General features: G+C 52.6%; 1 protein-coding gene across 1 annotated transcript in view; it reads right to left on the minus strand.

Moving 5' to 3' along the window:
- The window catches only part of MN1 (MN1 proto-oncogene, transcriptional regulator), a 62,050-nt gene that overhangs the window by 15,398 nt on the left and 23,588 nt on the right, over positions 1 to 23,064 (minus strand).

Raw genomic sequence — 23,064 nt, forward strand, 5'->3', positions numbered from 1 at the left:
GATGCTCCGATCCACAGCTGGAAACTGACTATGTGCCAAGAACAGTGCTAAAACAAAGGAACGCAGAGCCTGCCCTCGAGAAGCTTACACTCTAATAGAGGAGGCGAGAAGCAAAGAGATCTACACGTGAGCGGCCGGAGACGTAAAATAGACAAATGGCTGTTAACTGCCGTCCTTTGTTCTCGAAGAGGATCAAAATGGCGTCGTCATGTCAGGGTCAGGGTGGAGCGGCAGACTGGGGCCGGTCAGCCCCCCCAGTGATCCCCCCAAGTCGGGCACCGAGTCTGAAGAGCAGGAAATCAAGAAGAGGAAGGTGAGAGGGAGCTGGAAAAGCCTTTGGTGGGACGGGAAGGAAGTTTGGGAGGCGACTGGGCTCCGAACCCTCCCGGGCCGGGGGCAACGGGCGCCAGTGGCAGCAGCTGACAGGTGACTGACAGTCGTCATGGAAGGGAGAGTCCCGGCCTCGTGCGATATAAAAATGACCGACTAAAACATGTACACCCTGCGAACATGTGTCTGGAACATACACACAATATATGTGCAAATATACACAGTCCCGTACCTATACTATACCCCGACATACTCCAACAGGAATATGGGACTGTCGAAATAGTAATTAAACCACCTTATTTCTGAACCCACACGGCCCCATTACATAAGAGGAGAGTTAAAAATACAAGCCTAGTTTCAGTTCTGCCTTGGATCACGCCCAGGGCCTCCTCAGCCCGGCCAGAACCGAAGGGTCACTTCTATAGGACTTGCCCATAGGCCGCGGAACCTGTGGGTGTCTGGGCGTGGAAAGTGATCATGGCCCAAAGCCCCGGGATGGATACATCGTGATCTTCGACCCAGGGAAGCGCTCTGGGGGACCCCCCTCTGGCTGCCGAGGGTTGGGGGGGAATGCCTCAGGCAGAGACCCAGAGCAACCCTCGTTCTTTTAGCTCCTCCTCTCGGGGCACCTTCGGTCCTTCCAGAAGCCCCCTTTAGGTTGGATCTCTCCCCACCAGAGCCATCATGGCTGCCCCGTTCCCTTCATACTCAGAGGAAAATGATCTTTTGATCTTCGGTTACAGAACAGAATTTGGACTACAGGGTGTCTAAGCCCTGTCCTGAGGCCCCTCGGCCGGACAAGCTCGTCCCCAGTCAGAAACACCGTCTCCGTCCCCAGCCTTCCCAGACTGAAGGAATATGTGGGTGGGAGGAGATGTTTGTTCTGCTTAGGGATCTGCACCTGCCGTGGTCTGGGCCTGACGACTGATGTTTCTCCCAGAAATCTGCTTCGGCTCCTGCCGTGGACGGGGAGTCACGGGGCTGCCCAGGCCTGGTGGCCCCTGGTCCCAGAGCGGTGGGGGGAGGGGGTGCGCCGAGCAGGGGCCGGGGCTCAGACACTAAAAAAAGAAGCCTCAGAAGGCTGGCAGAACAGCCCTCCCGGCTGAGAATAGACGGGGACAGGAGGGAGCGAGACTCCTATCGGCTTACGTAAGTGCCCCTGGATGCAGCTCCTGCTCACAAACTCTGGGCGGCTCAGAAATGGGAGACGGAGCAAGCAAAGGCTGCGGGTGCAGGTGGAAGGCTCGGGAGGGGGCTCCAACCCGGGGACTGGAGAGTCCCGTTAGCCTTTCAAGATGGTCCTGGGAGAGTGTTTGGAGACGGGAAGGGAGCCACTGGACCAAGAGGGGCAATCAAGGTTCTAGCAAGTGTCAGGGCTGGGAGGGGCTCTAGAACAGGGAATGCCAGAGCTGGGAGGGAGCTTAGAACAGGGGATGTCAGGGCTGGGAGGGAGCTTAGAACAGGGGATGTCAGAGCTGGGAGGGAGCTTAGAACAGGGGATGTCAGGGCTGGGAGAGGGCTTAGAACAGGGAATGTCAAGGCTGGGAGGGAGCTTAGAACAGGGGATGTCAGAGCTGGGAGGGAGCTTAGAACAGGGAATGTCAGGAAAGGGCATTAGAGATGACGCAAGCCAGTATGTGCCAAGAAGAGGATTTAAACCAACTCTTCTGGCTTCACTTCTGACATCGTTGGCACATGTTAGGGATGACCCATCATCCCCCAGGGTTTTAAAGGTTCACAGGCTCTGTGACCCTTTTCAAGTCCACCCCATGAGAAAGTACGGAGACATCACCATACCCACTTTACAGATGAGAAAACCACGGTTCAAGTTGGGGAAGTGATTTACGTGTAGCCACACAACATATGGATTTCTTCTGAAAACAAAGACTGAGCCCCCCATTTCAGACTTGGCCAGACCCTTCCCAACCACCCTCGCTCTTTGAAGGTAACCAACTTGTCATCCCTTAAGCCCGTCCAACCCTTCCTTCTCCACGCTAAATAAACAACAACAATAATTATAATAAGCATAATAGTGCGCATTTACGCCATCTACTTCTGTGCCAGGGACCAAGGAAGGCTCTAGGAACCCACTCTGTGCCAAGAACCCGCTATGTGCCGGGCAGCGGGCTAAGAGCCTCCCAAAGATGCTATCCCTTGATCTGCCATTGTTTCCTTAATCGGGTTCTCCTGGGGCACAATCTCTGACCTTCTCACCAACCAGCACCGACGAACTGTTAATCTCACCCCTTAGAACAGTGTCTTCCCCATTAGAATGTATGTGGCTTGAGGGCAAGGCCGGCATTGGGTGCCTGTCATGTATCCCCAACACTTAGGGCAGTCCCTGGCACATCAGTCAGCGCTGAATAAGTGTTTATTGACTGAGTCACTTCTTTGTCCATAATCATGCTCCCGGACAAAGTGATCTCCAAGGTCACTCTCGGCTCTGACATCCCCTGGTCTAAGCTCCCTCCCAGCCCTGACATTCCCTGTTCTAAGCCCCTCCCAGCCCTGACATCCCCCGTTCTAAGCTCCCTCCCAGCCCTGACACCCCTGTTCTAAGCCTTCTCCCAGCCCTGACATCCCCTGTTCTAAGCTCCCTCCCAGCCCTGACACCCCCTGTTCTAAACTCTCTCCCAGCCCTGACATCCCCTGTTCTAAGACCCCTCCCAGCCCTGACATCCCCTGTTCTAAGGTCCCTCCCAGCCCTGACATCCCCTGTTCTAAGCCCCCTCCCAGCTCTGACACTCCCTGTTCTAAGCTCCCTCCCAGCCCTGACATCCCCCGTTCTAAGCTCCCTCCCAGCTTTGCCATTCCCTGGTCTAAAGCCTCTCCCACCTCTGCTCTCCTATGGTCTGGATTCCATTTAATTTACAAAGCAATAGAACCCATAAGCACAGAAAGGGGGAGAACAGAAAAGATAATTGAGGTAAGGCTTTGGTTTTCAAAGAAAAACTGCTCAGGAGAAACATCTACCGGGTTCCTTCTCAAAGTTGTGGGGGCAAGAAGTGGGGGAGGAGGGAGGAAGAGGTGGCAGCAGGGAAGTAACTGAAACCCCCAGAAGGGACAGAAGGAAGCTGGGATACCCAGAGTCAGTTAAAGGCTGCAGGTTAAAGATAAGGGGAAAAGGAGAAACAGAAGGAGGTCATGTCATCAGCAGGAAGAATAAAGAAGGGTCACTGTGACTTGTGTAAAAGCAAGGTCCCCAGAAGAATCCCTGGGGGAGGTGGGTAAGGAGAGGGGTGGAGGGGCCTTAGAACAAGGGATGTCAGGGCTGGGAGGGGCCTTAGAACAGGGGCTGTCAGGGCTGGGAGGGGGCTTAGAACAGGGGATGTCAGGGCTGGGAGGGGGCTTAGAACAGGGGATGTCAGGGCTGGGAGGGGGCTTAGAACAGGGGGTGTCAGAGGTGGAGGGTCCTTGGTTTACAAAGGAAGGAAACTAAAGCCGTTTCTCCTATTTCCCCGTCCTTTGTCCTTTCTGCCGCCCCGCCATCCCCTCCTAGGCCCTAGCACTGGGCCATGCCCAAATCAGGTGCTCAATCAAATGCCTACCAGGTGGAGAACAAAGCTCCCCGTTCCCAGACAGCCCGGCACGGCCCTGCCGGGCAGACCTCCAGCCAGCAGATAAAGGCTCTCGGTGGGTGTTAGACAAACGTTTTGAGCAGCGCCTGAGAAACCTGACTTGGGGAATTAATTCAGGTTGACTTGGCCAAGAGAGCTGTCACCGAGATTGAAAACCGGCCGAGGAATTAGAATAAGCGAAATGGCCCGAACCATAAATGCAGAACTGGGTCCTCTCGGAGGGCGTCAACATGAGGGCTGGGGAAGGGCCGAGGGGAAGGGGCTCCTTGAGAGGGCCCGGCTCGGCCTGCATCCCAAGGCAGCCCCGGGAGGCCCGGGAGCCCGGAGCTCCGGATTGGCCGGGGACAAAAGGCAGGCCCGAGCTGGGTGGAGCTAACCCAGTTTGGTCCGGTAGGGGTGGCGGGCCGGGCGCCTCTGTCCCCGGGCTCTGAGAGGCTCCGGCTTCTTCTCCCTCCCCCCTGCTCTCCGCCCCCTCCCCCTCAGGCTCCAGAGAGATCAGGGAGATGACCTGTGACAGATGGACCGCTACAGACTCCCCAGGGTTATTATTCTTAGACTATGTGCCCAGCACACCCGGCAGCTCCAGAGATGTGGCAGCAGTCACCCCATGTGGGAGCGAGCAGCCCGCAGCACCGGGCCCCTGCCGAGAGCTGCGTGAGCTCGGGGAGAGGGGGAGAGGAGAGGGAGACACAGAGAGACGGACAGACTGACAAAGAGAAGGAGGGAGAGACACAGAGAGACGGACAGACTGACAAAGAGAAGGAGGGAGAGAGGGGGAGGGGGAAAGAGAGGGAAGGAAGGAGAGACAGAGAGACAGAGTGACAAAGAGAAGGAGGGAGAGAGAGGGAGGAAGGGGGGAAAAAGAGGGAAGGAGGGAGAGACAGACAGACTGACAAAGAAAAGGAGGGAGAGAGGGGGAGGGGGAAAGAGAGGGAAGGAAGGAGAGACAGAGAGACAGACAGAGTGACAAAGAGAAGGAGGGAGAGATGAAGAGGGAGAGGGACAGAGGAGGGAGGAAGAGACAGAGAGAGAAAGAGGAACAGACAAACAGACACAGAGATAGAGATAGAGACAGAGGCAAAGAGAGATATAGAGACAGACAGAAAGAGGGAGAAATGGAGAGGGAGAGGGACAGAGGGAGGGAGGAAGAGACAGAGAGAAAGAAAGAGGGACAGACAGAAGCAGAGACAAAGAGAGACAGAGACAGAGAAACAGAAACAGAGAAAGGAGAAAGAGGGAGGAAGAGAGGGAGGAAAAGAGAAGGAAGGAGGGAGAGACAGACATAGAGACGGAGGCAAAGAGAGAAACAGAGAGGGAGGGAGGAAGAGAGACACAGACGGAAACAGTGAGACAGACAGATAGGAGAGACAAAGAGACAGAGACAGAGACAGAGAGAGGAAGGGAAGGGAAGGCACAGGGAAATGTTGGGAGGGGCCTTTAACAAACAGAATGCCAGCAGTGGTAGGAGTCTCAGAACAGGGAATGTCAGAGATGGGGGCACCAAACCCAGGGCAACCAGCATACGCTGAGTGCAGATCCCACCTCGGCCTATAAGTTAAAGCATCCCCCTTTGCCTCTGTTTCCTCATCTGTAAAATGGAGACAATGATAGCTCCTCTCCTCCAAGGCTGTGGTAAGGACCACATATTTTTAAAGCTCTCTACAATGGGTCTAGAAAATGAGGGGACAAGACTAGGGAAGCATTGAGTTCTCTTCCAGTTCTGAAGATGGATTTTGCGCCCCTGTCCCAGAGTAGAAGTAGGAAGGGGGAGATTTGGGCACGATGTCCGGGAGAACGCCGACACTAGTTGGAAAGGGCTGCCCCAGGAGGGGAGCCTTCCCATCCATTCACGGATGGCTGGGACAGTTCTATCCAGATGTGGGTTGGGCTGAACCCCTGGAGGTCCCTTTCACCCCTAAATCTATATTTCCCCGGTAACAGATGCGGCTGGTATCGGCTCTCCGGCAGAAAGTGGGACAAGCACGTCCGTAAAACTATTGCAGCTCTTTGAAAAGTTGCATTCTGAGAACATTACACTCACACATACACAGACACACTCACACACACTCACACACACAGACTCACACACTCACACACACTCACACTTCTTTCCCTTTAAAAGTATTGATTCTCGAACTCAATAACGGGATCCAGCATCACAGGCCTCAGTTCCTGAAAAGCCGATACACGGCAGGGGCACGGCTGCTCTCCCAGAGCAAGAAGACGGGCAGAGAGCTCGGGATTGGGCCCCCGAGGTCCTGGGGCCAAATTCTGGGCTGCCTCTGTTACTAGCTGACCGATCATTTCCCCTCTCTTGCCCTGTTTCCACATGTGGAAGATAACATTCCTCCAGGTCTATGAATCCAGGAAGGGGCTCGTCTAAAAGGTCCAAGCGTCCCTTGTTGCTCTAGGCCTGGAGGAGCGGCCCCAAGCCTGCTCCTCCTTCTTGACTTTCTCAATTTTTAAAAAGGAAGGAAAGCCAGGGAAAGAAAAGGGCGGCGGATCTGGCGGCTCTGCGCTCTCCCCTAGCTCTTCACGCCCCAGAAGCGGGGAGCGTGGGGACCCGAGGGTGACCGGCCTGCAGGCTCGTCCCCGGTGCTGGCGCAAAGGCTCTGACAGGGCCCCGTGCTCCCAGTCACCCTTATCACAAGGCTACCGGCTCCCAGTGCCCAGCCGAGCGCATCGCTCCCCATCTCAACCCTGACCAAAGGATGCTGGGAACTCAGATCCCCGACCTCCCAAGCCAGAGCTCGTTCCGTGGCCCGGCCCCACCAGCCGCTCCCCATTCGGGCACATCCGTCAGCATCTGCTCAAAGTGCACAGTATTTCTAAACCTGAATGATCCAGACGAGCTCTTTAAGTACTCACAAGGTCAAATATTAATAGTCTGCCACCTGTAAATGGCGGCTCTTAATGGGGAATGGTTGTTAATTTTAAATAAAGACAGATTCTCGTCTGTTCATCATTGACTCAGAACGTTTAAGAGGGACCTCAGAAAATAAAATATTGGAACTGAGAGGGACGAAAGAACATAGAAGTAAGACATGGGATGGACCTTTCAACAGGGAAAATCAGATGGGGAAGCAATCTTAGAACACAGAATTTTCAGGCTGGACTTTAGAATATAGAATGTCTCAGAACATGTAATACAGAATGTAAGAGCTGCTAGAGACCTTAGAACTTGGAATATAAGTTGAAAGGGACCTCAGGGAACATATTATATACATATACATACACATAGAAACACACGTGTACATGTGTGTGCATATATTGTGTGTATTTTTATATGTATATATAAAATATGCAAATATATTTGTGTGCGCATATACAAATATATGTGTGTATGTGTATTTGTATATTTTGTGGGCATATATGTATGTGTTATATATGTATATATATGTGTCTAAATATATGCATATATGTGTGTATAAAATATATGTACATGTATATGCATATATGTATGTGTATATACAAATATAAGTTATAGATGTCGATATTTGTGTGTAGATATATGCATATATATGTACTGTGTATCTATACAAATGTATGTGTATATGTGTATTTATGTATATATATAAATATATGTGAATACATTTGTGCGTGTATGTGTATTGTATATGCATGTGTATACATGTGTGTGTATATAATGCATCTATATAGTGTATGTGTTGTATATGTATATATTGTGTATTTGTAAATATATATGTATGTATACACAAAAAACACACACGTACAGATCATTGTAGTTCATTTTACAGATGACAAAACAAATGTTTAATAGGCAAAGTAAGATTTGCATAAAGTAATTTACCCCAAATCACTAAGAGCTAAGGCTCGAGCTGAGATGCTCGGATGTCCAGAGCAGGGGCTCTGCCCACTGCCCCAAACTGCCTCTATCTTTCTTAACAGCTCTCTTTTTCCTTACTCTTTGACTCACTTGTCGAGCCACGTCTAAAAACTGTAAAACACTCCAACTTGACCAGGTTCTCTCTTTTTCAGATCTACACTCAGAGATGGCTCTGGGGCCTTCCCCGATGACTCAGCCCTGCTTGGAGGCATCAGCCCCAAACAAAAATTGCTCACGCAGGAGTCTGGAGAGCCGGTCACTCTTCAGTGCCCTCCGAACGGACAATCCAGGGCAAAGAGCAACAACCTAACAGCGGTGAGACATCGCAAGCGCGGGCGGGGCCGGAGTTCTACCTTCCTTCCTGTCCAGCCTTTTCCATCTGTCCATCCACTCACACAAACATTCCCTCCTCTTGCAGGAGAGAGGATCTCTCTCCACAAGTTTGTTTCAAGAAAACAAACTGGAGATGAATCCAGTTCTGGGGGCGAGAGGAGGAGGGGGAGGATTATGATATGCATAGCACCAAGTCTCCGGCTTGATGGTTTTCCTACAAGAGGCCGAAGGCTCTGTTTACTGCCAGAAGAGCAGGAGAGAGAACTGGGCCATGTGAGCTTTGGGGAAGGAAGGGCAGACCCTGTCAGTGGCCCTTCACCACAAATCTTTTGCTTTTTGACTTAGAATTCTAGGATCCTGGACCCACAGGACCTTGGGAAATAAGCATCTCAGAGAACTTTGAAATCTTGAAGCCTTCGACCCAGGGGAACCTTAGAATTATGATTCTCAGAACTTATACTTTCTTTAATTTTGTTTTGTTTTTATTTTTGTTTTTGCTGACGCAGTTGAGGTTAAATGACTTGCCCAGGGTCACACAGTCAGAGAGCGTTATGTGTCTGAGGCCAGATTTGAACTCAGGTCCTCCTGACTCCAGGGCTGGTGCTCTACCCACTGCACCACCTAGCTGCCCCTCTTAGGATTCTTAGAACTATGAACGTTAGAACCTTAGAATGCTATAATTGTAGTGAATTATGAACAGAGTATCAGACTTTGTGAATAACAAGAATTCTAAAATCCTGAACCCACAAAACCTTGGAATCTTCAGCAAATCAGAACCATGGACACAAAAATTTTAGAATCTCCAAGCCTCTTCACAGAATTTTCTTAGAACATCGGAACACTATAATTTCTTACAGAAATAGAGCGCTAGGATTTGGGATGAACCGTGTCAAAGGCCATCTCGTTGAACTCTGCCCTGCATTACAAATCCTGGTTTGTCGCCTCGTCCACCACTAGATACCCGGTCTCCATTTGGTTGCTTCCTGCCTAGGCTAGTGAACAATGAGAGAAGAAGGCTTCGGGGGAAGGAAAGGCCTGCACATCTGAGATATCTGACATTCCAGAGCAAGTTCAACGGGTTCTAGATTACAAGGACAGCTCCTGGGCTGGGAATCAGAGAGGCCCCCCGAGGGGTGGGGCGAGGGAACATAAGAGTGGCAGAAATTCTCTAGGTGGTTTAAAAAACCTACCTGAGCCTCACATAGGGGAAGTCATCCCATGAACTTTCCCCTCCCACCCAAGAATAAAAATAACTCGCATTTATATAGCACTTTAAAGTTTGCAAAGAATTTCCTAAATTGAGAATGTTTACTTGACCTTAGGATCTAGAATCTTGACCTGATCCCAATGGTAGCTAGCTAGCACTTTCCCCCTTTTGAAATCACTTTGTATAAATGTTGAATTCATTTTCTTATTAATTATTAATTAACCCCTCCTCCCGCCTCCATCCCCCCAGTCGAATGGAAGCTCCATGAGAACAAGGATTGTTTAATTGTGGCTTTGTATTTCTCCCTAGTCAAGCATGATCCCTACGCTCCGGCACCAAATGGAAAAAAGAAGAAATGTTTGTTTAATTCGATTTGACTGCTCTGGGATTCAACTTCCTTATCTATAAAATGGGGATGAAAATCCTCACCCAACCAGCCTCACCGGGAAAGGGCTCTGCTGGGAGCTGTAATTACTCTGCAGATGGAGGGTGGGGAGCATAGCAGGGGCCGGCCCGGGCGGCCCACCCGGAGAGGGTGGAGAAGGAAGGTGAAGGCTGGGTGGAGGGTGGCCAGCTCACGTTCCCTTTTAGAGAATCAGGCCCCACTCAGCAAGCCCGGTGGAAGAAAAGGGCTCTAGTTTCGGGCGGCCCCTTCCCACCCTCGAGAGGACTCCCTGCCCTGACTCTCAGGGTGGACAGTTTGGCAAAGCAGGCCTGGATTCCCAAGCCTGTACTTTTGTGGGCTGAGACACTCATTACACTAATGAGCACCAGATTAGTAGGGACCCCACCTCCCTCCTGACCTCTGTCCCTCCCTGGGACTCAGCTTTAAAAGGAAGAATAACCAGAAGGCTTCAAAGAGCCTTCAGGAGGAGGGGACTTCCAAGGCCCCCTCCAGCTTGGATCTTGTGTTCTAGGTGCTGTAATTGCTCGACGCTAAATCTCCTTCTAGATGTAAACATGCTGTGTTCTATAGTCTAGGAGCCTTTCCAGCTCTGATATTCTCTTTTCTAAGGTCACTCCCAATTCTCTGATCTAAGATCTCTCACAGCTCTGATATTCCATGTTCTAAGCTTCCTTCCAGCTCTGACATTCTATGTTCTAAGAACTCTCCCAGCTCTGACATTCCATGTTCTAAGACCCTTCCCATCTCTGACATTCTATGTTCTAAGATCCCTCCCAACACTGACATTCCATGTTCTAAGCTTCCTCCCAGCTCTGACATTCCATGTTCTAAGACCCTTCCCATCTCTGACATTCTATGTTCTAAGATCCCTCACAGCTCTGACATTCCATGTTCTAAGCTTCCTTCCAGCTCTGACATTCTATGTTCTAAGAACCCTCCCAGCTCTGACATTCCATGTTCTAAGATCCCTCCCAGCTCTGACATTCCATGTTCTAAGACCCTTCCCATCTCTGACATTCTATGTTCTAAGATCCCTCACAGCTCTGACATTCCATGTTCTAAGCTTCCTTCCAGCTCTGACATTCCATATTCTAAGACCCCTCCAGCTCTGACATTCCATGTTCTAAGATCCCTCCCAGCTCTGACATTCCATGTTCTAAGACCCTTCCCATTTCTGACATTCTATGTTCTAAGATCCCTCACAGCTCTGACATTCCATGTTCTAAGCTTCCTTCCAGCTCTGACATTCTATGTTCTAAGAACCCTCCCAGCTCTGACATTCCATGTTCTAAGCTTCCTTCCAGCTCTGACATTCCATATTCTAAGACCCCTCCAGCTCTGACATTCCATATTCTAAGACCCCTCCAGCTCTGACATCCCAGCTCTGATATTCGATGTCTTAAGACCCTCCCGGCTCTGATAGTCCATGTTCTAATCCCTGTCCTGGTTCTGATATTCATGTTCTAAAGCCTTCTCCCAGCTCCAATATTTTATGCTCTAAAGTTCCTTCTAAGCTATAAACATCCTCCCCTTTGTGCGCTCCCCATTAGGGTTCTAAGGCCCTTTCCAGGCTTGACATTTTAAAACTGGTTCTCTGCTGACTTAACAAAGGAGGATTGAGAGCGACATCCCTCTCACAGGAAGAAAAACTGGCTCCATCGGGGCGGCCGCCAAGACTCTGCAGAAAGGCCCAGCGCTGTTCCAGGGCCGGAGCGAGGTGCCAGGAGCCAAGAAGAGACAGAACCAGGACTGATATGACTGAGAAATCACTGCTATATTAGGCTTAAGGTTCACACAAAGCCCTTGATCCTCACAAGAGCCCTGAAAGGCAAAAGGATGAGAATTCTCCCAATTTACTTTTAAAAACCATGTGTGTACAATTACATGCTTACAAAAGGCATGTATGTAAAATACATGTGTGTAAAAAGCACACGTGTGTAAAATCCAAGTGGAAGCTAAGACTCTGAGAAATTTCAGTGCAAGGCCCTGGAACGGCAGGCTCTACCTTAAGAGCCCCACCTCATCCCCAGAAGCCAGACACCTGAGGATCTCATCCCAGTTCTGGTGTAACCGAGGGGAGGGGGGAAGGGAGGGGAAAGGGGGAGGACTTCCCCTCCCTGACCATCTCTAAGGGAGGTCCCTCCCAGGGCTGTCATCCTGCCCCGTCTTTCCCCCGTCTCCCAGCTCACCCCACCTCCAGAGCTGACCTGGGGAGGGCCGGGTGTGCCGCTCGAAGGAGTCAGGGCTCCCTCCACACCCTGAGCGGGACGTGCAGCTAAGACCGAGACTTTCCCTTCACCTGATGTGTCACCCCCCCCCCCCAGCCTTTAGAGCCCAGTGGCTTTAGTATCTGTTCACATTTTAAACTGTTAAACGACACCTTTCTCCCCAATTCAGGCCTCCTCCACGCTGACACTCGGCCATGAAAAGGCTGATGGGAGGGGAAAGGCCCCTTCTAGGACACCTGGAAGCGTCCACTTCCGGCGCTGACCCCGCAGCGGTATCCGGAGGATGGGGGGCCCCCGTTACCCCCACACACAGGCCCCCACCAGAAACAAGGAAAACCAGGAGACCAAAGTAGGGCCACGAAGAAAAACGGACATCAGGGCCCCGGCCATCCTCGACACATGACCTAGAACCCTTGGGTTTACTGCACCAACATAAAGTCAACAGCCTAGTATGTCGGGGTCCTCCGGTGTGAGCCTCTTCTACCTGTAGCAGACCTCAATTACCTAGAAAGCAACGGGGCTTTGGGCCAGGTGACCCCTCAATCACTCACTGTTCAACAGAGATTCTATGAGTCTTTGCCTCTAGGCACCCTTCCCTGTCCAGTATTCCACATGCTACAGTGCTGACCAGCCCTGACATTCTGTGCTTTAAGGCCCTGACCAGTTCTGGCCTTCTGTACCCTAAAAGTCAACCAAACTCCAGTATTCTGTGTTCTAAGGTTCTTCCTAGCTCCAACAGTCTCATTTAATTCCTCTCCCAGCCCCAACATCCCCTGTTCTAAGCTCCCTCCCAGCCCTGACATCCCCTGTTCTAAGCTCCCTCCCAGCCCTGACATCCCCTGTTCTAAGCTCCCTCCCAACCCTGACATCTCCTGTTCTAAGCTCCCTTCCAGCCCTGACATCTCCTGTTCTATGGTCCCTATGGTTCTAGATTTGGGGTCTAAAAGGCTCTCCTATGCTTTGAACGTCTAACCGCTTGCTTCTCCTTGCCTGCAGAAATCGTCTAACAGGGAACAAGACCAGGATCTCCAGGGCTTCTGAAGAACCTGTTTAGTTCCAGGAAAGTCACATGTGCATCCAAGACCAAGGTCGTTGCCACTGAAGTCTCTGACTCATAAGGTTCCAAGGTGCTAAATGGATCTCAGCTGATCCTGAAAATTCTACATCTCAGAGCCATAAAATGGATCCTCTGGCTTCCCAGGGTCGGAATTCTTCCCCTCCTTGTCCTTATTATTATTATCATCATCATTGCTTTGATTCCACTAGAAAATTGTTCAACAGGAGCTGCTTTAATTGAAGCCGGTCTCCTGGCCACTGCCTGTGATGGTCCCAGGAAGAGACAAGAAGAAGAAGAAGAAGAATTTTTCATCTCCAGAAACGTATCGGCTCTAAGCTGTCATCCTGACGTTTCCACAAGAACCCGAGCTTATTAATGATGCTAACGCCGCCATTTCCGTCAGCTTGCCTGATGGACCCCCTTGTTGCACCCTCCCCCCCACCCTCCCCGAGCCCGAGTTCTCAGGTCAAAGCCGGCGACCAGCAGGAGCGCTCGTGGAGGTTCCCGTCACTGGGCGCAGGGTCGCTTTCTTTAATACTGGGATTATTATTATTGCTCCAACCCCGCAGGTGCCAGCGGGAATGGAAAGCTGGTCAACAATTCCTTCAGATGTTCGGGTTTTATTCAGGAGTTCGAGGGGAAACTGAGCCTGGCGAAGACTGAATTGGAAACGCCGCCTTCGGAGCCCAGGGGTGGGAGGGCGGGCGCGGGGACGCCGGAAAGACCGACACGGACCCTCCCCGGCCCCTCGTTCAGTAAAGTCTGCCATAGCCTTCCGGACCCCGAGAGCCGTGGGTCATGACGTGAACGGTCCCGGGGGCGGGAGGGGCTTCTACAGCCCCCAGCCCCCCTATGGGCCCACTCATGGCAAACAGCAAAGGAGGTGGGAGCGGTCTCAAATATAACAGAGGGGGCTCGGAGCCGGGGGCCGGGAGGCCAGAGTGCGCCGGGCTGGGGGAACCCAGAGGCACCGCTCTCCCAACCTGCTCCTTGTCCTGAGGAGGGCAAAGGCCCAGAGCCCCAGAGCCGTGGGAGGTTACAGACAGCGGGAGCAAGAGGGGCAACGACTCAAACCACAGACCTGAACTCAATTCCTACCTCGGAGACTTGGTGGCTGTGGGACCCGGGCCCGGGCACTGCAGCTCTCTAGGTCTCAGCTTCCCCACCTGTAACATAAGGGGTGGGACTCCATGGCCTCCAAGGTTCCTCGAGGGCAGCTAGAACTTAGCCACGGAATAACCCGTGAGTCCTTGGAGCTTTAAACCACAATCCCCATCCCAGGCCTAGGACAGAGAACGTCGGGGCTCAGGGAGGACCTTGGAACAGGGGATGTCAGGGCTGGGAGCGGGCTTAGAACAGGGGATGTCAGGGCTGGGAGGGGCCTAGAACAGGGGATGTCAGAGCTGGGAGGGGGCCTAGAACAGGGGATGTCAGGGCTGGGAGGGGCCTAGAACAGGGGATGTCAGGGCTGGGAGGGGCCTAGAACAGGGGATGTCAGGGCTGGGAGGGGCCTAGAACAGGGGATGTCAGGGCTGGGCAGGGGCTTAGAACAGGGGATGTCAGGGCTGGGAGGGGCTTAGAACTGGGGATGTCAGGGCCTATTCCAAAGCTCTCATTCATGTCCTAGAGTCCCAGTTTTTTCATCAGTAAAAAGGAGCTAACATCTGCCCTTTCCTCCCTCACAGAACTATTGGGAGGATAAAAACAGGAAGCATAAAACCTACGCTATTTAAATTCAAGATATTATGCTAACATTGGTTCTATCCAGTCCTTCAAAATGTGAAGGCCCGAATCACCCCATTTCCAAAGCTTCCCGACGTTCAGTGGGGAGAAACCTTCCCTCAGGGAGGCAACTCGGCTCTGCCAGTAGACAGAAGGACTGAACCCCAGTCCATTGCATTCGTCATGTCTCCTCAATAAACTTCAGTTATCGATCACTCAGACAAAAAGCATCTATTAAGCACCTACTGGGTACTACACAGTTTCAAGTGGTGAGGATAGAAAGATTTTTAAAAAATCCCTCTGCTTAGGGGAACTCACAGTCTAATAAACACAATATCCAAATAACTCCGTACATACAGCATGGGGTGTCGGTCTGCAGGCAGCCCCCGGCAGGTTCTGGGATGTCGGGACACAGGGCTCCTAACCCGGGCTCGGCCGCCTTCCCCTCCAGAAGGCTTCCCCACCGGGGCTCGGCCGCAGCCCCAGCCCCCGCTCTCCAGGCCCCCAACAAAGACCTGAGCCCCCTCAGTGGGCAGTTCGCTGGCGGGGTCTGGGAAAGCCAAACAACACGGGGCCCGCCTCCCAAAGGCGGGGTACACGCCGGGCCACCCTCCACCCGACCAAGTGCTTTTGACTTTGTGTGGGGAAATTGCCCGAGACTAATTGCAAGTGATATTTAATTTTATCAGAGATAATTACATGAAATTAATTCTGCTTTTACCTGGAAGCTTTTCAATATGATTTGGCTTTTAAGATGATTGGGGCCAAATAAAATTGTGAAATCGCTTCAGATGGCTCTGTCTCAGCTCTTCTGTGAAAAGGAGTTTGGACCAGAGATCCTTAAAGCTCCTCCCAGCCCTGACATCCCCTGTTCTAAGCCCCCTCCCAGCCCTGACATCCCCTGTTCTAAGCCCCCTCCCAGCCCTGACATCCCCTGTTCTAAATCCCTCCCAGCCCTGACATCCCCTGTTCTAAGCCCCCTCCCAGCCCTGACATCCCCTGTTCTAAGCCCCCTCCCAGCCCTGACATCCCCTGTTCTAAGCCCCCTCCCAGCCCTGACATCCCCTGTTCTAAGCCCCCTCCCAGCCCTGACATCCCCTGTTCTAAATCCCTCCCAGCCCTGACATCCCCTGTTCTAAGCCCCCTCCAGCCCTGACATCCCCTGTTCTAAGCCCCCTCCCAGCCCTGACATCCCCTGTTCTAAGCCCCCTCCCAGCCCTGACATCCCCTGTTCTAAGCCCCCTCCAGCCCTGACATCCCCTCTTCTAAGCCCCCTCCCAGCCCTGACATCCCCTGTTCTAAGCCCCCTCCCAGCCCTGACATCCCCTCTTCTAAGCCCCCTCCCAACTCTGACATCCCCTGCTCTAAGGCCCCTCCCAGCTTTGAACTGAAATCTGAGGGCGGAGGCAGGCCTGGAACCCACCTGCGCTGCCCTCCAGGATCCATCACCCCCATCCATCAGAACCTCTCCCTTCCCCAACTGCCCCCACTACTAGGGCCCGGCTGCTCACCCATTGCCAGTTTCTGCCCTGTTCCCAATGGTCTCCAGTGGGAACGTCCAAGATAAATGGGTCTTTTCTAGAGGGCAGCAGCGTCCACGCTGGCTCCCGGGGGCGTTCGTGAGGGAGGGAAAAGGCGTCACCTCTCGCCCCTCATTTAAACTCCTCTCTTCTCCTCTCCCCCTCGTCAGCTTGGGCCAGGGAGAAAAGGCCACACGGCGTCTGGGGGCCACGAATCCCTTAGGCCGCGTTCCGTTTTAAGGAGAGGGCGCACACGTCTTCGTTCCTCCCCGGCCCCCAGAGGGTCTCCAGATCCCCCCTCTGCCTCCCCCCTCCCTTTCCGAGCCCCGTTTACGTGTTGTCTCCCCATGGTGAGGGAGGCTCTTGCAGGGCCCAGAATGGGCTTCTGCTGGTGGGCGCCGAGCTCAGCGCCGGGCACACAGCAAGCACGCGGGGGTCCGGGGGCCTCATCACGCCCCCTCGGGAGACGCCCGGCGCTCAGACTCGGGGAACGGCCTCCGTGTTGTACGCTGACCCGGCCAGGCCGCGGGGGACGCGGAGACGAACGGCCCCTGCCCTGCGGAAGCTTCCCTTCTAGCAAAGACTTTTCAGCTTGGATGGAAGCCTCGGTCGGCTCCTCTTCCGGTCAGCCAGAGGGACTGGAGTCCCTCACCTGGCCGCGTCTGTCAAAATGGCGGCCTTCAGAGAGACGGGCAAGCGGCCCAAGTCAGGCCTCCTGCTCCCCGGGCCCGGGCCCATCACGTGGACACACGGGGCTCTCCTCCCAGCCGGCCTCCTCCTCCTGTACACAGGTAGCCACACACACTCACACACAGACTCACACACCCATAATCACACAAACACACAATCATACACACAATCACTCAGAATCATACGCACACAATCACACTCGCACCCACAATCACACACAAATACACAATCATACACACACAATCACACCCACAACCACACACAAATACACAATCATACACACAATCACTCAGAATCATACGCACACAATCACACTCGCACCCACAATCACACACAAATACACAATCATACGCACACAATCACACTCGCACCCACAATCACACACAAACACACAATCATACACACAATCACTCAGAATCATACGCACACAATCACACTCGCACCCACAATCACACACAAACACACAATCATACACACAATCACTCAGAATCATACGCACACAATCACACTCGCACCCACAATCACACACAAATACACAATCATACACACACAATCACGCCCACAACCACACACAAATACACAATCATACGCACACAATCACACTCACGCCCACAATCACACACAAATACACAATCATACACACACAATCACACCCACAACCACACACAAATACACAATCATACAGCCTCCTCCTCCTGTACACAGGTAGCCACATACACTCACACACACAGACTCACACACACACAATCACACTCACAAACACAATCACACACACACACAATCTCACACACACACAATCACTCACACTCACACATATTTTTCTCTGCCGCCCAGGCCCCAGTGAGCAGCAGCCCTGACACATCCATCAATCCAAACAAAAGGCCAAACCGCCCGGCCCCCGCTTGGAGCGGGGCCTCCTTGTGCTCGGCTTCCCAGAAAAGGCTCCTTCTCTCCCCCTTCTCCCCCTCCAGCTCTCCCAGGCTCGCAGAGATCACCGAAGGAGGCTCCGGGCACACCCCCCCTCCACCAGCCACGAGTCAGAGGCCAAGAGCCCCGGGCGGCCCCGAGCCCCCCGCCCTCCCAGCAGGCCTCGCCGGGGTCTCACTCTGGGAGAGCCCCAGGCCCCGGGGGGAGGGGCACACCTCTGCCAAAGGGACGGAGGCGGCCACGGGAGCCCCGCGCCCCGGATTTCATTCACTTGCTTAAGGGTGGCTTGGATGAGTTAATTTTATCACAGTTGAATATTAAACAGCTCCTTCAAAAACAGATGCCATGTTCTGGGTTTCAAAGGGAGAGAAAGGAAGGAAAAGCAAAGCCCCAGCGCATGAAAGGAGGCGAAGCACATTTTCGGCTCTGTTCTGGCACGGGGAGGGGAGGCACAGCAAGCCGGGGGCCAGCCTCAACCTGGCTGGGGGCGGTGGGGGGGCCACTGCTCCCCGCTCTCAGTGGCCTCCCGAAAACGGACTATCGAGGCGACCGCTAAGCTCCATTTGGCCCTGACATCTCCTGCTCTAGGCCCTTCCCAGGCCTGACCTCCCCTGTTCTAAGCCCCCTCCCAGCCCTGACATCCCCTGTTCTAAGCCCCCTCCCAGCCCTGAGCTCCCTCCCAGCCCTGACATCCCCTGTTCTAATCTGTTTCCAAGCTCAGACATCCCCTCAGCCTCTGAATCCTACCGTTCCATGTTTTTATAAAGAAGGTTGTGACCCCAAATTCTAGCCCGCTCCTGCATCGGCCCCAAGCTCCAGAACCGCTCTCCGGTCAGATTTCTACGGCCGCTCACCTGCATTCTTGTCTCTGACTCGGAGCCCTCCCAGGAGGCCGGTACCAGAAGCGCTGTTTATTCCCATTCTCTAACTGCAGAAACTGAGGCTCAGAAGGGAGCAGAGACGAGCCTCTGGGTACAAAGCTCTGCCGTGGCTGGACTGGAACTCTCAGCCCCCGGCGACCCCCCTCGGGGAGAACAGGAGGCCGTTCTTCCTCGAGGAAGTGCAACATCCAGGGCCAAGAGAAGGCGCAGGGAGGGAAGAGGAGAACCGAGAGCCCTGGACTCCCCGCCTCCCAGGGAGCACTAGCCCGTGAACCTTATACACCCAAGCGGGCTAACCAAGCCAGTCGGGGACTTGTCCAAGGACACGGGGCTCCTCCGGGGAGCACTCTCTTTGTTTTTATGAGATCAGGACATAAGGAGCCCCCTGGACACTTAGACACCCAGAATGTGCAAAATACAGGGAACCTTGGGACTTAGAACGCCAAAACTGGAAAAGATTTTAAAACGGGGGATGTCAGGGCTGGGAGGGAGCTTAGAACAGGCAGTGACTTGCCCAAGGTCACAGGCATGACAATGTAGGGAATAAGGCAGGATCAGTTTATGGGGTTATAGGTTTTTTGCTCAGAAGTGTCTGGGGTCCTTCATCATCTTATAAAAGAGAAAGCTGAGAACATCAGCTCCCCATCTCAGCCCCTCCACGCCTGCACTTCCTTCTGGGACTTCTCTGCTAACTCCTTGTGATTTCAGACAAGTCCCTTCCACCCCTCTGAGCCTCAGTTCCCACATCCACAAAATGGGAAAATAGCCTCTAGGATAACTCTTCCCTTGAGAGGTCAGGCTCAAACGAGGACTTTGCAAACCTAGCACTCTGTACACGTCGGCCCTCACTCTGCCCCATAAAGCGCCGTAAACATGGCAGTGGCCGTTGTCACGGATGGCAGCGAGAGGTGTCGGAGCCTGGGCCAAAGAAAGCCCCCTCCCCAAGCAGGCCCCAATGGGGTTCCTGTCTCCAATTTCCTCACCTCCTCCCCAGTGTCAGGGACTCTGTCCTGGTTGCCTGCAGCTTGACCCCTGCATCTACTTTCATTTAAACACTCACACACACACACACACACACACACACACACACACACACACTCACACTCACACATACTCACATACTTACACTCACACACACACTCACACATATTTACACACATTCACAAACTCACACACTCACTCACACACACACACACTCACACTCACACACTCTCACTCACACTCACACATACTCATACTTACACTCACACACACACACATATTTACACACATTCACAAACTCACACACTCACACACACACACTCACACTCACACACACTTATACACACATACTCTCACACACACTCACACTCACACACACATACACTCACATACTCACTCACACACACTCACACTCACACACTGTCACTCACACTCACACACTCACTCACACACACACTCACACATTCACTCAATCAGGGCTGGAGAGGAGGAAATTTGTGGATTTCTTTTAATAGCTGGGGGGACCCCCCCATCCCCTGAAAAAAAAATAGCTAACAGGCTGGAGAGCCGTTCCTGCACCCCCCTTCCACTGCACCATTTTCGGTTTAATTAGCCCTAAAAGGCGCCCGGCTCACGCGGCCTTCCTAAGGGAAGCTCTGGCTATAGACACACTTAAAGATAGGGCGAGTTTTCTTGTGTTTCCCCCAGGGGCCCCAAGGGATCCAAATCCCCGTTGGAAGAACTCGCTGCATTAAAAGTCAGGGACGATAAGGCATTTATCAAATGAGATTTCAAAGGCAAACCCTAATTAAGAGGTTATTCTCTAATTTAATTGTATTTAAATCTATGCGGTTCATACTAAGCAGATGTACTTCCAGGCTGACCTAATGAAAAAGATTCAGAGACAGGAAGGGGCTCCGTGGCCATCCCCGGGAAGCTCCCGGCATCCCAAGTCCCAGTCACTCTCCCAGCAGGGCTGGCGGGCCCTCGACCCCTGCCCCGCGGCGGCAAAAACGCATTCCAGGTTCACAGACGTATAGATTCGTTATTGGCGTTCATTAATTACTTGGCATTAAGTAAGAATAGAGAATCTCAGAGCTGGGAGGGGGCTTAGAACAAGGAATGTTAGAGTCGGGAGAGGGCTTAGAACATGGAATGTTAGAGCTGGGAGGGGGCTTAGAACAGGGAGTGTCAGAGCTGGAAGGGGGCTTAGAACAGGGAGTGTCAGAGCTGGAAGGGGGCTCAGAATGGGGGATGTCAGGGCTGGGAGGGAACTTAGAGCAGGGAATGTCAGAGCTGGGAGGGGGCTTAGAATAGGAAATGTCAGGGTGGGAGGGGCCTTAGAACAGAGGATGGTAGGGCTGGGAGGGGCATCCTGGGATGCATAATCCAACTTGAGAGTCAGGGTGTTATCTGATTTTGGAAGTACCAGATCTGGCTTGTGTTCCTGACTGTCACTGAGCCCTAGGATGACCCCTCCCCTTTCTGGGTGCATCCTCCTTGGCGGAACAGGGGAGTCAGATTAGACGACTTCCTCCCTCTAAAGCCTACAATCCCCAGCTTCAGAGAAGCAGGAACCTGCTGTCCCTTGAGGGGAAATGGCTTGGTTAAGGTCACCGTTCTGATCTCCCCCCAGACAAGTGCCCCCCCCTGCAATGAAATCACATTATACCTCTTAGTACTAAAGTGAAATGCTCCTCAATCTCCTGCAAATCGCAGGTTTAAGGCAAGGGCCTCATTGTCAAAAGTCAGTTTATTAAAGGGGAGGGGGGGTTCTCTTTCTGGCTGCCGGCGAGGTGCTCGGGGATTTGGGGAGGGAGAACGCAGTCAGAATGAAGCTGAGAGGGCCCAGATGCAGGAGGCTCTCCAGGCCCCCAGAACAGTCCGGAGAAAATCGCTGGCGTGGGCCGGTCATCTGGGGTTACCAATGCTTGTGACGGCGGGCACAGGAGAACCCGATGGAACTTTACTTTGACAATTGTTCCCATGGTACTAAAGACACAGAGAAGGGGGGAGGGGAGAGCCACCTGGAGAAACAAGAGCCGCAGTGACATTTTCAGGCCAGGCAGTAGGAAGTGGAAAGTTTTCCCAATGCCATTTAACAAGGGGAAAAAAAGAGATAGATATGTTCCTTCGGTCTCTCCTTCCCCACCTGGCACTGATGAGTGACAGGGTTTAGGGATGGAAGGAACTTTAGAACAGGGGATGTCAGGGCTGGGGGGGAGCTTAGAACAGGAGATGTCAGGGCTGGGGGGGGAGCTTAGAACAGGGGAGGTCAGGGCTGGGAAGGAGCTTAGAATAGGGGATGTCAGGGCTGGGAGGGAGCTTAGAACAGGGGATGTCAGGGCTGGGAGAGAGCTTAGAACAGGGGATGTCAGGGCTAGGAGGGAGCTTAGAACAGGGGATGTCAGGGCTGGGAGGGAGCTTAGAACAGGGGATGTCAGGGCTGGGAGAGAGCTTAGAACAGGGGATGTCAAAGCTGGGAAGGAGCTTAGAATAGGGGATGTCAAGGCTGGGAGAGAGCTTAGAACAGGGGATGTCAGGGCTGGGAAGGAGCTTAGAATAGGGGATGTCAAAGCTGGGAGGGGGCTTAGAACAAGGGATGTCAGGGCTGGGAGGGAGCTTAGAACAGGGGATGCCAGAGCAGGTATGAACCTTAGCACACAGAATGAGAGAGCTTGGCTCTCCTTTCCCCAGAAACAACAAAGCTCAAAATCTGGCCGCCCCTACCCCAGAAAACCAAACACTTAAGCTGAGATAGATAGATTAGAGGCAGCACAACAGAGATTTCCTGCTGGAAGCAATCAGAAAGACTCAGGTTCAAATCTTGCCTCTGACAATTACAAATCAGTGACCCTAAAGAAGTCCCTCCACCAACAAGAAATAATACTCTTGCCCGCCAGCCCTAGGCCGCTGTGATGCTAGAATGAGAAGAAATCTAAAAAGAGCTTGGGAACTGTGCCTATTCTCCGATTCAGCAGTGTCACGACTGGCTCTGTCTCCCAAAGCGCTCAGAAAAGGAAAAGGACCCACGCGCGCAAAAATGTTTGTGGCGGCCCCTTTTTGTAGTGTCAAGGAACTGGAAAGTGACTGGCTGCCCATCGGCGGGAGAACGGCTGAATAAGTTACGGTATATGAATGTTTGGGAATATTATTGTTCTGTAAGAAACGACCAGCAGGAGGATTTCAGAGAAGCCTGGAGAGACTGACAGGAACTGATGCTGAGGGAAATGAGCAGAACCAAGAGAACAGTGTACATAGTAACAAGATTAAACAACGATCCACTCTGATACATTTAGTTGTTCTCAGCAGTGCGGTGATGCAACACTTTCCAATCGTCTTTGGCTGGAAAATGCC

The sequence above is a fragment of the Antechinus flavipes genome, chromosome 1 (genome assembly GCF_016432865.1).
Source record: "Antechinus flavipes isolate AdamAnt ecotype Samford, QLD, Australia chromosome 1, AdamAnt_v2, whole genome shotgun sequence".
In the NCBI taxonomy this organism is placed as follows: Eukaryota; Metazoa; Chordata; class Mammalia; order Dasyuromorphia; family Dasyuridae; genus Antechinus; species Antechinus flavipes.